Raw genomic sequence first — 18,008 nt, forward strand, 5'->3', positions numbered from 1 at the left:
CATTTAGATGCATAGACTCCATAAAATCCAACATGAACATTTCACTGAAGTGTCTGAATATCGAGACATCTGGAGGCAGCTGATCATCACCAAGGACAGAGGCCGACACTGTCGCATAGAGGGATTTCACGTCGATAGGAGACCCAAAGGAGGACCAAAACAGCGATGGGCCGATATTCATCACAATGGTCTGAAGGGTGACAATCTCCTGCTACACTGACAATTTCAACACCACGTTGTATTTCTCCACCAGGTACATTGATACTCTGTAGATAATACTGTAAATATAGCAAGAATTGTACCAACCTTCTATGTGAGAACAACCGCGTCACTATGTAATAATTCTGTATATATTTTCTGTAAGTTCATCTGAAAAATTAATAACGTTTTATAGACGTTAACTGTTAAAAATTAATTGCTAAACTCAATATGTTTGTATATATTTGCAGCATAGGATCAATCTTCCTTGCAAAGCATCTCACTAGTTATATAATTTTTAGATATTCTCTGTACAACGATATTTAAACTAACAAGATTCCTAGTAGATACCAACTGTATCTTTACATACTGTAAATATTGTACATGTAGCACTAAAATTCCAGATGTAAATCAACAAAAATGTATTCAGTGTGTTCAAGTATGATATTGCAGTTGTGGGAGTGAGCTTCAGACCAAGCCATAATATATATCTAATTATTGTAAAAATTGTAAATATTGAATATTGGAACTATACAATTGTAAATAACTATACCAAAACTCTGTCAATGTATATTGAAAATGAAGTATACCCGAGAATTTTGTGAAGAACCGACTTTGTAACCACTGAAAATTTGAATATCATTAGACACTTAGCCAAGAGGTCGAAACCACCTACATATATTTCACAATGTCAAACCGCCCCAACCCATCCTCTTACTTCTGTAAATCACCAAACTCCGCCAAGTCTCCTGGCCAGAGAGAAATCGTCACCGTTTTGTTAGCCCGCCCGTCCTCTTCCGCTAGGGGAATGAAAACCTTACCTAGGTCCTGGGCTAATCTTCACCCTTACATGGCTTTGAGGCCCGTTATTTCCAGGAAGGTCTGACGGAACAAAAACGTACGTTACAGATATTATTATCTGTTCGGTGTAACCTGCTTCCCAGTGTAAACAAATACAGGTGGCAAGGTCGTATTCTGTCCGATATTTCCTAGTTTGTGATATGTAGAGCATCTGTTAAGCGCATTCCCAAGATAGCGGGTACAAAACCCGGTAGAGGTCTCGGAATTATGAAGGGCGAAAAAGAAAGTTCCTGCGACAATCCATGTCGTACGATGTCCGACTGTAAATGATCTCTGGTAGCATATTTGGTGTTCACCCGACAAAATGCATTAAAACTCAGGCATAGATGTCCAAGAGAGAATAGGTTTTCTCTGCCATCTAGTAAGTCTAGAATAAAATGGAACGTCGAAAATGACAAAATGTCTGCACACGGTAGCTGACGCCATACGATTATTATTATTATTATTATTATTATTATTATTATTATTATTATTATTATTATTATTATTATTATTATTATTATCATTATTATTATTATTATTATTATTATTATTATTATTATTATTATTATTATTATTATTATTATTATTATTTCTTCATTATGTCCAACTGGGGAGCGCGTTTGAACTTATTAAGATGATATCGTTGCCTTTTTCTCCGAAAATCTCTTCATCTTCTCGCTGTGGCTTTTCATACGATCTACTGACCAGGTGTTGTTGGTGGTGGTAGTGCTTGGATGATAGTTAAAGCGGTGATTGTCGACAAACTGACGAATTTTCAGAACTTAGATGTGTCTAACACAATGTCATCTGTGATGCCTATTTCCTGAAGGTCTTGTCCAACTTCGAACAGCGAACTGTTTTTTACTTTCATTCATAGGGAAAGGTTCAGAATGATTTTGGTCAGTCTGTGACTACTCATTCAGAGAATATGTCCGTAACATTTCAAATGACTTTTCCTAAATGTGTCTGAGATTTTCTCTGAGTGTTGACAAAGGTCATGAGATTTCCTTGTCATCAAAACTCCCCCTGTACAGACAGGTCGAAAAATTATCCTAAAGATTTTTCTTTCTTTCTTTTATACATCTTTAATCAATGATATGCCCCCAATGATCAGTGTTTCAGGTCCATATAGAGCTTCAGGCTTGATTACAGTGCTATAATGTCTTAATTTTGCATTTCGGGGCATATATTTTTATTATATCTGTTCCAAGTGAGTCTACATGCTCTTTGTAGTTTGGATACACTTTCTTTGTTTACTTCAAGATTGAGTCCTGAAGTTTGGACGACTTCTCCCAGGTATTTGAACATAGACACTTAGGATATTTTGCCACATTGGGTTTTCATAGGTTGTCCATCTAGGTACCGGAGAGATCCTTCCATATAATGAGTTTTCTGATATTATTATTATTATTATTATTATTATTATTATTATTATTATTATTACGGGGGTACTCTGGTTTACAGAGTTGTAAAAAGGGGCAGGCATGAATGTGTGGATAGAGAAAAATCAATTTTTAATTTAATACTCTAAAATTCGAAATTTTGTGTTTACTTTCGATTTAAACTTTAAACAAGAACAAATCACGGTTGGAATTGGAACTTAGATGAAAGACATCATATGACAATTGGAAGATGATGTTACCTCGTGAGCTCAGAGCAATCAGGCAACCATGATTTTGCAACGTGAGCTTGAAGCTCCCCAGTTACAATTTTCACAAGAGCAATCACTGTTCCAATCAATAACTCCTCTAGGAGACTGAGTCCCCAAAAGTAACTACATTTAAAGAGCAACGTTTGCTCCACACAATTACTTTCTAGCAGACTATTCTCCAAAATTTATAAGACCCAAGCCTCTCAAGGGCACAGTTTAAATTTTACAAAAATACAACCAGATTCCACTGTCTTACTCGCTCGACAGTCTGCATTGTGTTAAATAGGAAATTGAATAAGAGTAGTTAACAGAGGAAATGCATGCCCATACTACCTGGCCTTAGTAAAAAAAGAAAAGGTTAAAGTTATTGGCCGGAAATCAAAAAGTTAGGGGGTGAAAACTTGCACTCCTTGGAATTTCACTTGAAAATACCTAAAACCTGTTACGGTGTAACGCAATTTACTCTACCCTGTGAACCTATTGTGAACTGGCAATATCGCCGTAGAAAATTTTAATCTTTCTATATGTCTAAGCGCACGGATTCCCTCGTACTACTACGTGCTTTGGTGATACTAATCGAACTTATTTATAATTCTTATTGTGGACTGATGGCAACGTCTTTGGATTATCGCATTTCTGAATTGTACAGACTGTTTCATTTCTCTTACAATAAGTGCTGCAATCTTCTGCCAGACACCCACAATGAGTTTCCCCTCCCCTAGCGCGCTTCTACCTATCAGAGCGCGGCTACTTCCTCATGGAGAAAACCTCGCCATTTTGTCCCCGACAGTACGCATTGAGAAGTCATGGCAGGCGGTTGTGTTAATTGGAGGCTTAAGATGTTGGCGTCAGGTTGGAGTGAAGACCCCGGCTGAGAGTCTTAAGATGTGGGTTTTAAACCCAAATTACTTTGTCTCCTGCATCGTCCTATTATGATACTTTTCGACTAATTCTGACCTGGGAAAAGCAAACTCATCATGAAGGATCTGTAAGTATGTGAGGAACCAGCTCATCATGGCTAAGCGTCAGCTTCACCCAAGTAAGTGGCTTCATCATTTGGCAAGTTATATCCTGTGAATATGAAACGGCAAGGAAATTCGTGTGATTCGTGACTTGAAAATTAACTCCTTCAAGGTGGAATTTCGTGAAAATAATTATTTTGGAAATTACTAGCAGAGGGACGTGTGTTAAATTCTAATAATATAATTATTGGTATGTAACAACTACAAAAATGAGGAAAACCTTTTAAAATTATCTATCATTTTCACCCGTTAATGAATTTCATTGATCATGTAAATTCAATATGTGTCGGGCACTTAATGCCCTTTATACTACGTGAGGTTCCGCAGAAGCATATAATTCTGGTTTCCTTGGTTTAAAATGAATAACCTTGCTTCTTTTTTTCTGGTATTTAATCTTTTGTGTTTCCTGATTTTATTTTTGTTTCTTGCCTTTGTTGTGGTTTGTACCATGATTGGTTTGCGGGCGTATGTTTTCGTTGCTATGGTAACGATTGGCTTTTGGGAGATGATGGTGATTGTTGTTTGTTGTTTTGCGTGTTTTATTGTGGAGCCGGAGTTTGCTTAAGAATTTCCGCTTTCGGTGGAAAATTTATTTGCTCCTCACTTGATCTCTTACGGTTTTCTCCCTTTTCACCTTGTTTACTGTGTGTGTTTTCCGTGCGCTAATCTTATTTGACCCCTCGTAGTTTTTTAATTGGGCTAGAGTTCTATGCTTCTGCGAAGCCTCCTCTTATTAAGAAGGTGCAATGAAACTCGTTGATTGAGTGGCTTTCCCTAGGTTTAATACGTTAGTTTTATTTCATTTTAGTTAGTCTAACAAACGGGCCCCGTTTAAACCTTCTGTGAACAATTTAAGTTTTAATTCGAATCATTTTCTGTTATTATAGTAAGGTTATCAAGGTGTACTGTTTCTGGTAATGATTCAGTGTCTTTAATTAGTACAACCTTCTGTTTTTTTAAGCTAATGATTTGCATCAGTATCATTTTCTGAAAAGGACTACGTTTTTCAGTTTCATCCGTGTATTTTCTATTATTCACTAATTGTTTTGAACTACTTAAAATACTTTTATTCCCTCAGATAGGACGATGTTCTTTTGGTTTCATGTTAAGTTTTCATTCTTTAATTAAAAGTTTATTTCATTGAAACCAGTGTCTCCTTTATTATCTGTGTGGTTCAGCGCCGAAACAAGGAATTTTTATCCATTTCCTCTGGGTGTTTTATTTGGGCCTTGCTGGGTAAGTATCTGTTGGATGTTATTTGCCAATCATTGTGACTGATTTCCTTGATTTGTTTAATAAACATTGTTTATTTAACACCGGCTTATAGGTAGTACCGACCGGTGCATGTTTGCTAACCGTTAGTGTAGTGTCTTACTGGGCTGGTGGTTTAGTAAAGTGGTAGCAGAAAGCTCTGGTTGTCTTTTTTCTTGAGGGCGCTGCTAACCATTGTCATTCTTTCCTCTTTTTCCCCTGGGTTATCGTACTTGTGATGGCGTTGAAGCACTGGATTATGAAGGTTGACTATGTATGATAATTATATGCATAATTGTGAAAAGAAGTGCAAGTATCTTTCCTAATTCTTTTGAACTCTGTTTCATGTTAATTCATCATGTCCCGAGCGGTGTTGTTTCCATATCATTTGCGGAAAGCTGAACTCCTGTATGAGCTCCAGGTTCGTGGCTTGGAGACTGACGGCACTGCTACTGAATGTGCAGCTCGTTTGTCATCCCATCTCCAGGTTCCGATTGATCTATCTAAGGTAGAAGTTAACAACTCCGGTGAGTCCATTCTTGAGATTAAAAGTAACGTAGAGGAGATTCAATCCTTCAGAAATGAATTTATTGAGGTGACGCCTACCAAGGCCCAAGTAGATCGGCTCAAGGCTAGATCATTCCACTATTGTGGGCGGATTCAAGACCTTTTAACCATTAAACCTGCTGCAGAAAATGTTAGTGAGTTAACTCGTTTGTTATGTCTCGCCTCTAGTATCTCAACTGAGTTAGACTTGATGTTAGCGTGTAGAGAGGTAGAAAAGTTATCTGTGGTTGACAGGCAAGGTCCTTTGTGTACTAACCCTAATAACCATCCTAACCGAGTTGCTTCCAATACTAATGAACAAGAGTCTACCTGTGTTCCTACTTCTGTGTTAGAGAGCCTTATCTCTAGGTTAAACGTTAACCCTTCTCATAATTCCCTTAAGGAACTGTTTAACGGAGTTAAGAATTTTACTGTGAATTCGATCGAAGAAACCTTAAGATTCCTAAGATTCCTCGTAGAAATCAAGGAATCCGCTTGTGTATACTCTGTTGACGATGTAGGTATGTATAGAGCCTTATTTTCCCATTGCGAAGGTATTTTAAAGAGAGAAATTTCTGAGGCTATTTCTCAGAGGTGTAAAATTGATAATTTTCATGAATTAATTCTGGATAAATTTATTCCCTCATTAGCCCTTCAGAGTCTCATTCCACAGCATTGCTTCAGGACTCAGTACCTTCATGAAAATTTGTTAACATATATTGTGGATGTGAAATTCTTTTGTAAGGTGTTCCGAATTACGGTCCCTGAAGAAGAAATGGTGACTCGAATAATAAAAGGGATATCTCCTGCCTATCGGTCTTACCTTTCCCTCACGAGGTGTCCTACTAATTTCAGTGAACTTGAGGCCGCGTGTTCCTTTGCAGAAGATGTAAAGCATGGAGACGCGTCCAGATCGGTACACCTACCTCCCCCTATTCATCCCAGTTATCCAGTGGGTCCTAAAACTGGTAATGGTTCTAATCTTAAAGCATGTTTTATATGTGGTTCTGTCGAGCATCTCAGGAATTCTTGCCCTTCCAAGAACAGGAAACTGGATATTTGTTGCTATTTGTGTGGTTCTCGGCAACATTCCAAGAATTCCTGCCCTAACTACTTCCATAGACGTAGCAAATGACAAAAGGGTAATGGTAAACTATTTGCATTTCAAAATTCTGTGAATTCAAACAATGTGAATGAAGTTCTCTGTCCCCCCGAATGTAATAAAATATATGGGCTCGTTTCTTCCCATGGTGCTTTCACTAAGGTGGAAGTAAATAATGAAGCTGTCCTTGCATTGGTGGATTCGGGTAGTATGGTGAATTTGATTGATTTTGATTGGTATAATCGCCTGAAGAGTGCCTGTAAATTTTCTGAATTGCAACCCGTTGGCATTAAATGTGTTGCAGCTAATGGTAACAAATTGGATATTTTAGGAACTGTGAGAGTAAAACTAAGAATAGGAAATTTCACTTGGAAAATTACCTTCCTTGTGGCATCCCAACTACCCTGCAATGTAATTTTAGGATCTGGATTCTTGTCAAAAACGGGATTAGTCCTTGATCTTCAAGACAAAATGTTCTTTTTTAAATTTTCCCCCACCTGTAAATTTAAATTGATTGAGAGTTCTAGGGGTACCCTTAATGTCTCTTGTGTATCTGGGTCTGAACCAGATGAAAGTTGTGGTATTGAAAACTTAAAACTCGATCATTTAAGTAAAGAAAAGGCTGAGGTAATCCGTGGTCTCTGCAGTGAATTTCCTGAAGTTTTCACCAGTAAATTAGGGCTAACTAATGTTCTTGAATATGATATCGAACTAACTGATACCAAACCTGTGAGGTCTCCCCCGTATAGACTCTCTCCTCCACGTATGTTGGAATTAAAAAAGATTATTGAGAAGATGCTCGCAGAAGGGGTTATCCGTCCTTCTACCTCTCCATATGCCTCTCCTGTTTTCCTTGTACCCAAGCCCTCTGGTGGCTTCCGTGCTGTTTTGGACTATAGGAAATTAAACCAGAAAGTGGTTCTTCAGTCTATTCCGTTACCTGACCTGCACACCTGCTTTGGGTGGTTTTCTGGGGCAAAGTTTTTCACAGTGCTGGACCTTAACCAGGCCTACTATCAGATTCCTTTATCTAAGCGGTCGATACCTCTTACTGCCTTCATTACTGACTGGAATTTGTATGAATTTCTCCGGCTCCCGTTCGGTTTAAATTCTGGGGCTGGTGTTCTCACTCGTTTGCTTGATTCTATCTTTTCTGATATCAAATTTAAATGCGTTTTTAACTATCTTGATGATGTCCTTATATATTCTAAAACCTTTGAGGAACATGTGACCCATGTTCGGGAAGTTCTTGAGCGATTGAGGAAAGCTGGCCTCACCGTTAAGCTATCTAAGGTAGCCTTTGCCCAACCGAGTATGTCCTTCCTTGGGCACGTTGTGTCTTCAGACGGAGTTTCCGTTGATCAATCCAGGACACAGGCCATTCGTGAGTTCCAGCCTCCTAAAGATGTCAAAGGCATTGCTCGTTTTGTGGGAATGGTTAACTTTTTCAGAAAATTTATTCCCAATTTCGCTGAGGTAGCTGCTCCTCTCAATCATTTAAGGCGGAAGGATGTGAAGTTCTTCTGGGGTCCTCTTCAACAGGAAGCATTTGAAAAATTGAAACTTGCTCTGTCGAACGCCCCTGTTTTGGCCATACCTGATTTTTCTAAACGCTTTATTGTTCAGACCGACGCATCTGGAAAGGCTATTGCTGGTGTTCTCCTGCAAGAGTACGAGGATGGACGCAGACCTGTTGCATATGCCTCCCGTGTCCTAACTGATCTTGAGAGTAAATACTCTGTTTACGAGCTGGAGTGTCTTGCAGTCCTGTTCGCCCTCGAAAAGTTTCGGCCATTTGTTGAACATGTAAATTTTGACCTGGAGACAGATAATCAGGCTTTGTCGTGGGTTTTGAACCGGCCCAAAAGAACTGGGAGGATCACTCGATGGGCACTTAGAATTTCTGCCTTTAATTTTAAAGTTAAGCATATCAGAGGTACTGATAATGTCATCGCCGATAGTCTAAGCAGAATGTTTGATGGGGAACCTTGTCCTAAGGAAAAATCTGATGTTGTAAATTTTGATGAAAGTAATGTCGTTGGAGTTAGTGCCATCCTTACTAATCTACCTTTACTTTACCATGAATTTGAAGATCATCAGAAATCTGACCCGGAATTAAGTGAGATCATCGACAAAATTAATAATGGAAATCTTGTGAAGCCTTACTCTCTTGTCAAGGGGGTCCTGTGTTGTAAGGGTCGAGGAGACCATAGTTTCAAAATTGTTGTGCCCAAGGTGCTAATACCGACTATCTTTAAGTATTACCACTACTGTCCTATCGGAGGTCATTTAGGTGTGTTCAAGACAAGGCAGAAAATTAGGCAGTTTTTCATTTGGAAAAGGATGGACTGTGACATCAGAAACATGATTAAGTCATGTAAAATTTGTGCCATCAGTAAACCTAGTTTGAACAACCGTGTAGGTTTGTTATCATCCTCACAAGCCTCTCGCCCGATGGAGCGACTATTCATAGACTACGTGGGACCAATGGTTCGATCTTCTCAGGGAAACACTCATATCTTTGTGTGTGTGGATGCGTTCTCACGGTTCACTTGGATCTTGCCTACTAGGTCTACCACTTCTCGGACTACTATTAACTGTCTAAATTATATCTTTGCTTCTTTCGGCCCTCCCAAGTTCCTTGTTTCTGATAATGCCAGTGCTTTCACTAGTCATCTGTTTAAAAGATACCTTTTCGAGTTGTGTATCTCACATGTCACAACCACTCCTTACTATCCAAACCCATCTTATGCTGAAAGAGTAAATAGAAATTTGAAGGCGGCGTTGATAGCCTATCATCACCATAATCAATCTAAGTGGGACTCCTGTTTGCATTGGTTAGCTCATGCTTTCAACTCTGCAATTCATGAGTCTCATGGAAAAACGCCCATGTCCCTTATGTTTTCTTACACTCCATATTCCCCAATGTCAAATGTGCTTGCCATCGATGATCTTTTGCCTGATCTCTCAAAACCACATGATGTTCGCAAGGTTTGGGACGAAGCAAAGAAAAACCTGTCCGTGTCATATGAGAAAGCCAAGAGAAGGTACAATTTGGGTAGGAAATCAAATAAAGTGAAGGTTGGCGATTCAGTCTTCATTAAATGTTATCCCATCAGTAAAGCTGTTAATAAATTTTCAGCCAAACTGGCACCTAGGTATCAAGGTCCTTGCACCGTATTACAATTTCTGTCCCCGGTATCTATGTTAGTGAGTGACCCGGTTGCTAAAAGAATTAGGCGTGTCCATCTATCTCAAATTAAACCTGGTTGATGTACAGTACTGTTCTACTATTTCCCTTCCTTTGGGGTTTCTGTTTTGTCAAGCACCTGGGGTGCTAGAAACAACATACAACTGAGAACTGCATTTCAGTGAGCTAATTAAACTATTAACACGTTACGGTTTATTGTAAGTGAACTTGTCAGTTTCATTTAGGTACATGTTTCTGTGACTTTGGAACCTAAGGTTGTTATGCTCCTATTTGTTTTGGTACTGCTAATGTTTCAGGTGTGAACATGGTGGTTTGGTGGTGTGTGGAATTTATCACATGTCTGTTTCTTGGGGTTTGTTACCAATAAATTTCCTGAGCTGTACACCTAATATCTTACCTTTTCTGGGTTTAAATTTTTATTTATCATGTCAATTCTGCCTTGGCTGTGAGTAGGATTTGATAATGAATTCTTCGAGTCTACCTTTGGTCATCCTTGATACTCATACTGTGGTATTGCAAAAATGTTATGACGGTGTCCTGTTGATATGTATTTAACCTCCTGTGCAGGGTATGTAGTTGGTAGCCTTCTGAACTAATGGTTGCTTGTTTTAATTTTGTCACCTGGGTGATCGTTCTAAAATATATTTAAAAAAAAAAAAAATAAAAAAAATTGGTCGAGTTTTAACTATCTGGTGGTTGATTTAATCATGGAATATTTTGTTTGTATTCTTGCCTTCTTTCTGGTGTTGGTGATCTTATCATAATTTATCTCTTTGAAATTAGGTTCAATATTTTATTCTGTATCTTATTTGTGGGCTACTATCGACTTTCAATAATAAGTGTGCCTGAATGCCATTTGTTTAAGCTTCGAAGATTAGCTCAGTTACTTACCGCTGATCAGTTTCTGCAATCCTTTTGTTTGGGTGAAATCCTTTGGGGTGGTCTGTTAACCTGTGTCGGAGTTGGTAGACCGTTTGCTTCGTGCATGGATCTTGGATCTTTATGGTTTTTCCATCTCTAGCTATTGGTTTCAGTCCCTCTTCATATCAAATGATGCATTGCCCTTTGATAATTATTCTAGGAACTGACAGTAGTACCTCTATGCTTAGTAATCTCAATTTATTCCTTATTGGGCTTATGGTTTTCCTTTGGTTGAATGTATTATCCCATCGTTTTGAAATTTGGTCCTGTTTTAAAACTACTCTTCCTCTATGGGTGGTATTAGGTTGTCCTTTATGACGTTTATGGATCTTGTTGTATTTTAATCCACGCATTACCGTTATCGCCACACTATTGAAATATTTTCTTGAATTTACTATCTTCTTGTTGATCTTATCGTTCTGTGCGAGTTGTGGAGAGTATGTTGGGGTGTTATCTGTACCATCTTCCATCTATTGATATTATGTTGAGTAGAGATGTCAATACATGGACTTGAAGCCTGAGAAGTTATCTTCTTTTACCTTTGTGCTTGGTTTCCTGGTCCCGAATTTGGTGGTGGTGTGGTTTTGCACCATGATTTGGTTAAGATGTTGTGTGGCATGTCGTGGTAGAGGGACCCTGTTATATTGTCTCTTAGTGCTGGTTAGCATTGCTCCTGTGAGGGTTCTGTGAGTCAATATTAGTTGTGTTATTGCACTCTGGTGGGTGTTTAAGCACCTTTGATTGAACCATTGTGTCTTTGTGAAGATGGAAATTAATTAAGCAGTTTGTGCCTGCAACTCGTATTGTATGTTATGGACTTGGTGAGTGAAAATTGTAATTACCCGCATAACCTATTGCCCTGATGTCATCCCTTTTTCCACTTATAATATTGTAAAGTTCAATTTTGTTAATCCTACCTTCTATGGTTGTTTTTCCTTTGGTTAATTTGCTAACATTAGTAGTTATTGTTGATTTGCCTGCTTACCGTTCTGCATTCTGGATTGTTGAGCGTGTTATTGCTTACCTAGGTGCTATCTCCCTTTTGGAGTCATCCTGCCTATTAATTTGATGATCCCTTAGTGGAATTCATCCTTTATTCTGTATGTTGGGTTATGGCCCATCTCGTCCCCAGTAGTCATCTAATTGAGGTATCCCATTACCTTTTCTGTTTTAATTGGGTGTGCTATTGTGGAAGGTGCTCTAGTTTTTCCTTTTCCAATGTGGGTTGGTTATGTGACTCCGTGTTATATCCTCCTGAAGCCTTATCCATCAATTCTTGAATGGTACTTTCATCTGTGCTAGTTTGTTCCTTGCTTAGTGTACCTCCGCGGAATGATTGTCGATGACAAACTGTTGCGCTCCCTACACCTGATAGTACTAGAGGTCTCCAATTCATTCTACCTAGGGTTTCCTTTGCTTGGAAAGGCAGTTACCATTAACTCAGTTATGGCTTCACTATGTTTGTGCTATGGTCGGTAGTTGCTCTACTTGATGTGTCCTTTTGAATAATCTCTTCTTCTGGGTTATGCGTGGTCAATTGCTTATGATTTAAAATCTGGCATACTTTGATCTAATTACTTACTTGGGTTGAGTCATGGTGGCTTCTTGACAATTAATGAACCAGTGGCTCACTGATCTGTAGATCTCAGTCTGTTTTTTAAAGAAAAAAAGAAGGGGTTCCTTCTCATCTTATCCGTCTGTAGGTGTTTAACTAAAGCTGTGTTTTGGGGGATTGTATCTTAGTATATTCCTGGTTTTGGGGATTTTTCTTATAGTGGTAAGGGTTTTCCGGTGGAGCACGTGAATTGATTGTTCTCCTTGTGGCTCCCTGTATAGGTAGAAAACCTTAGTGGATGTCACGTCCATTGTTCTCATTCACCTCCTACGTTTAAGTTTAGTGTACTGAACCATTTGGTACTTTGAGGTAAGTACTGTAAGCTTGACATTTATGTTCCACCCTTGGAGTGGGGTGGGTTAAAATTACCCTTTCTTGTGTCTATCTATTATGTGTTGTAATCTTGTGAGGTTTGGGGTGCTGGTAGATTATTAGGTTCGTACCTACTTAATTTAACCTAATTTGTTTTCTTGTGTAATTTCGTTTTGTGGGTCAATTGGTACGATTTAGTCTTGAGTCCGCCTTCTACTAAGTTAAGCTATGTGTGATTTATTATTGATTTTATGAATTTTCTTTACTGTATGAATCACCGGACTTGTTTCTCTCCTTGTGATTTTTCCTTTTCCTTTGCTTGTATGTCTGACTATGTCAAAAGGAAATGGGCGAGATACTGCATTTCTTGATAATCTGGAAAATATTTATTTCCTAACCTGTAATAAAGTACTTAATCTTAATTTTCTTTAAACGGGTGAATTGTAATATGTAACAGGCTTTACTGGAAGCGCACGGCCTAAAGAGTGTAAATTCAGCTAAACCTAGCTGTTATAAACGTTAGGTAAATGGAACCTTGTTTGAGGGAAGCGTGATCTCTTTACTGAACTCTTGCCACCACAAATTTGAACTGAAGTGAGGATTGTGATGTTAATATGATTCAAGGTTCGTGTGTTATTATGCATACATGAAGTCGTCATTTGTGGTCTCTATCTAATGAGGTCTTGATTTGAAATTTAGCTTACTTCTTGACCACAAACTGAACTGGAAGCTATATCAGTGAATAGACTAAGCTTCGGGGGGAGAGGGCTGTTACGGTGTAACGCAATTTACTCTACCCTGTGAACCTATTGTGAACTGGCAATATCGCCGTAGAAAATTTTAATCTTTCTATATGTCTAAGCGCACGGATTCCCTCGTACTACTACGTGCTTTGGTGATACTAATCGAACTTATTTATAATTCTTATTGTGGACTGATGGCAACGTCTTTGGATTATCGCATTTCTGAATTGTACAGACTGTTTCATTTCTCTTACAATAAGTGCTGCAATCTTCTGCCAGACACCCACAATGAGTTTCCCCTCCCCTAGCGCGCTTCTACCTATCAGAGCGCGGCTACTTCCTCATGGAGAAAACCTCGCCATTTTGTCCCCGACAGTACGCATTGAGAAGTCATGGCAGGCGGTTGTGTTAATTGGAGGCTTAAGATGTTGGCGTCAGGTTGGAGTGAAGACCCCGGCTGAGAGTCTTAAGATGTGGGTTTTAAACCCAAATTACTTTGTCTCCTGCATCGTCCTATTATGATACTTTTCGACTAATTCTGACCTGGGAAAAGCAAACTCATCATGAAGGATCTGTAAGTATGTGAGGAACCAGCTCATCATGGCTAAGCGTCAGCTTCACCCAAGTAAGTGGCTTCATCATTTGGCAAGTTATATCCTGTGAATATGAAACGGCAAGGAAATTCGTGTGATTCGTGACTTGAAAATTAACTCCTTCAAGGTGGAATTTCGTGAAAATAATTATTTTGGAAATTACTAGCAGAGGGACGTGTGTTAAATTCTAATAATATAATTATTGGTATGTAACAACTACAAAAATGAGGAAAACCTTTTAAAATTATCTATCATTTTCACCCGTTAATGAATTTCATTGATCATGTAAATTCAATATGTGTCGGGCACTTAATGCCCTTTATACTACGTGAGGTTCCGCAGAAGCATATAATTCTGGTTTCCTTGGTTTAAAATGAATAACCTTGCTTCTTTTTTTCTGGTATTTAATCTTTTGTGTTTCCTGATTTTATTTTTGTTTCTTGCCTTTGTTGTGGTTTGTACCATGATTGGTTTGCGGGCGTATGTTTTCGTTGCTATGGTAACGATTGGCTTTTGGGAGATGATGGTGATTGTTGTTTGTTGTTTTGCGTGTTTTATTGTGGAGCCGGAGTTTGCTTAAGAATTTCCGCTTTCGGTGGAAAATTTATTTGCTCCTCACTTGATCTCTTACGGTTTTCTCCCTTTTCACCTTGTTTACTGTGTGTGTTTTCCGTGCGCTAATCTTATTTGACCCCTCGTAGTTTATTAATTGGGCTAGAGTTCTATGCTTCTGCGAAGCCTCCTCTTATTAAGAAGGTGCAATGAAACTCGTTGATTGAGTGGCTTTCCCTAGGTTTAATACGTTAGTTTTATTTCATTTTAGTTAGTCTAACAAACGGGCCCCGTTTAAACCTTCTGTGAACAATTTAAGTTTTAATTCGAATCATTTTCTGTTATTATAGTAAGGTTATCAAGGTGTACTGTTTCTGGTAATGATTCAGTGTCTTTAATTAGTACAACCTTCTGTTTTTTTAAGCTAATGATTTGCATCAGTATCATTTTCTGAAAAGGACTACGTTTTTCAGTTTCATCCGTGTATTTTCTATTATTCACTAATTGTTTTGAACTACTTAAAATACTTTTATTCCCTCAGATAGGACGATGTTCTTTTGGTTTCATGTTAAGTTTTCATTCTTTAATTAAAAGTTTATTTCATTGAAACCAGTGTCTCCTTTATTATCTGTGTGGTTCAGCGCCGAAACAAGGAATTTTTATCCATTTCCTCTGGGTGTTTTATTTGGGCCTTGCTGGGTAAGTATCTGTTGGATGTTATTTGCCAATCATTGTGACTGATTTCCTTGATTTGTTTAATAAACATTGTTTATTTAACACCGGCTTATAGGTAGTACCGACCGGTGCATGTTTGCTAACCGTTAGTGTAGTGTCTTACTGCGCTGGTGGTTTAAACCCTATGTGGGCGGATGGCCCTAAGTTACAGAGGCTAAATCTTTACTACAGAGGTCGCTAGATGGAGAGAAAGATTTAAATTACAAAGAAGAGGTAAATGTTAAAGTTTACGAAACCACAGTCACCTCAATACCAAGTTGAAGGGGAATAAACGAGGGTTACCACTCATTATTCCCCAAGTTAGATTAAGGTCTTAAACCAGGTTGAAAATTTCCATTGCAAGATTACTTTAAGAAATAATTTTGAAACCTTCCCCTGGAATTAGCTTTCTGAGACGATCACATGTTTAAAAGAAGTCCGCCATTACCTTGAGCTGGTGGGCCTTCCGAAGATGGGCGAGGCGTGTCCCCTGACTCTTCTATGAATACTTACTGCTGAACTGGAGCGATCGAAAGAAAACATGGCCCGAAAGGCCCCAGCTCCTATAGCGGAGAGGATGGTTCCAGAATTCTATGGACCGAAGCCCTAAACACGCTCTCAAATCATATTGGCTGATTAAATTAATTTCAAACATTCTTCATTGGTTAACATTTTAATCCAGCGGGAAGAGATAGAAGTGCTACAAAACTTAGATCACAAAAACGATCTACAAGCAATTCATTTTTACCAACTAAAGACTACAAAATTTCTCTTGAAAATTAATTGTCCATCCTCTCACCACAGGGAGCACAAAAATCGACAGTAGGGTCATCTGTTGATGAACGTTCAATCTTATTCCGAAATGAATTTCACTCTTCATATTATAGATGACCTTCTTCAAGGCGCTTAGTTTGAATGTACGGATTTGATGTACCTGCGGTACAATTATTATTATTATTATTATTATTATTATTATTATTATTATTATTATTATTATTATTATTATTATTATTATTATTATTATTATTATTATTTTATTATTATTATTATTATTATTATTATTATTATTATTATTATTATTATTATTATTATTATTCCGGGGTATCTGTGGAACGCAGAGGTGAAAGAAGGTGCGGGCTTGAATGGGTCTAACTACAATGTCAAGAATTGAATTAAAACTTTAACAAAGGTTATATTTCTTTCATTCTAAAAACAACTTAACAAATTTCCACGAGGGAAAAGTAAGAATCAGGTACAATGCCAATCTTGAAACCAGATTAGGAAAAATCCAAGATTCAGAACCTTAACACTTTGGGCTTTAAGCCCCTAGCTTTACAAGTTTACTAATGGAAGAAGAAATATTTAATTAAGGGCAGAAATCCCCTAATTCAAAGAGCACTTGCTCCTAAGATTACAATATCTAGTCTTCCAGAAGCACTCTTTACAATTACAAAACTTGAAAAAGAGCAAACAGGCTCTCCGTTTCTTTCAGCCTTCTCGAGGCAACCTAAAAAATCGTACACTCTCTGGCCTTCCATGGCCCAACTTACTGTTTGAAACAGGGGTATTTCGTACCCAACCTATAGGGCCTTTGCGGAAAAGAACCGGTTAAGTAAATGGCCCGAAACACAAACTGAATGGAGGCGTACTGCGCTCCAAGATGATGAACTCTTAAAAAAAACTAAAGGGCCCTAGGCCGATGAAACAGGGGCTATTCCCAAACTACTGAGGTGACTCGAATAGAAATTACATTAACACATTACAGTAGGAAAAACAGTTACAGAAAAACTTAGTCACCCCAAACCAAGATGAAGGGGAGCTCGAGAGGGTGCTTCACTCTCTATTCCCGGTTTACAGTTAAAGATTTCATGAAGTTTTTACACTAGCCGGAAGAACGTTACATTTTAGAAAGGTTGCTACATACTAAAGATTCTGGCCTTTCCATCGGATTAAACTGCGGAGGTAGCAAGAAAGAATAAAGTTATGTGGCCATTACCTTGTAGATGTTCTAGCTGCTGACGAAAGAGGCCGCCCACCTCCTGCTAAACACATACTCACTCAGATATACATCGATCAATTGGCCAAGAAACTTGAAAAGCCGCAGTTCAAAAACCCTCAGTGAAGGTTCGAGATCATTCAAGATTAATCAGGACACACTCTCTTAATTTTATTGGTTACATTCAAAAGTAACACTCAAAATAGAAAAAGAAGCCTGTGATTGGTAGAAAATTAACTACAGAAATTAGTGATTGGCTAGATTCCAAACTGGCGGAAACAAAAAGGAAAAATTGCCAACCCAAAAATAAATGAACATCGATCAGTTACAAAAAACTCGAAATACAAAACTTCTTTAAATTATAAGTTCTTTCACTTCGCACCACGGTGCATGATCATAGTTTTTTGGCAGTGTCACCTATGGAAGAATATCCAAACTTCTTTATGAACGGCAAACAAAACGAGGAGAAATTCAATCAGTTTAGGAAACTGCACAATAACAAAATTACATAATATTTCTGTGGTGACATCTTCTGAGTATAGTTCTAAGTTGGTGTAGTTTCAGTTTCACAGTTTGACCAATAGAGGAATCATTCAGGCGTTGACTTGGTGTTGTGGTGTACCTCCAGGTACAATTATTAGTATTGTTATTATTATTATTATTATTGTACCTTTTGCCCTCTAAGTAGTACGTAGAACAATTATTTAGCACGGGTATTCTTATTTTTCTTATCTTCCA

This window comes from Anabrus simplex, chromosome 6, assembly GCF_040414725.1.
Source record: "Anabrus simplex isolate iqAnaSimp1 chromosome 6, ASM4041472v1, whole genome shotgun sequence".
Classification (NCBI taxonomy): Eukaryota; Metazoa; Arthropoda; class Insecta; order Orthoptera; family Tettigoniidae; genus Anabrus; species Anabrus simplex.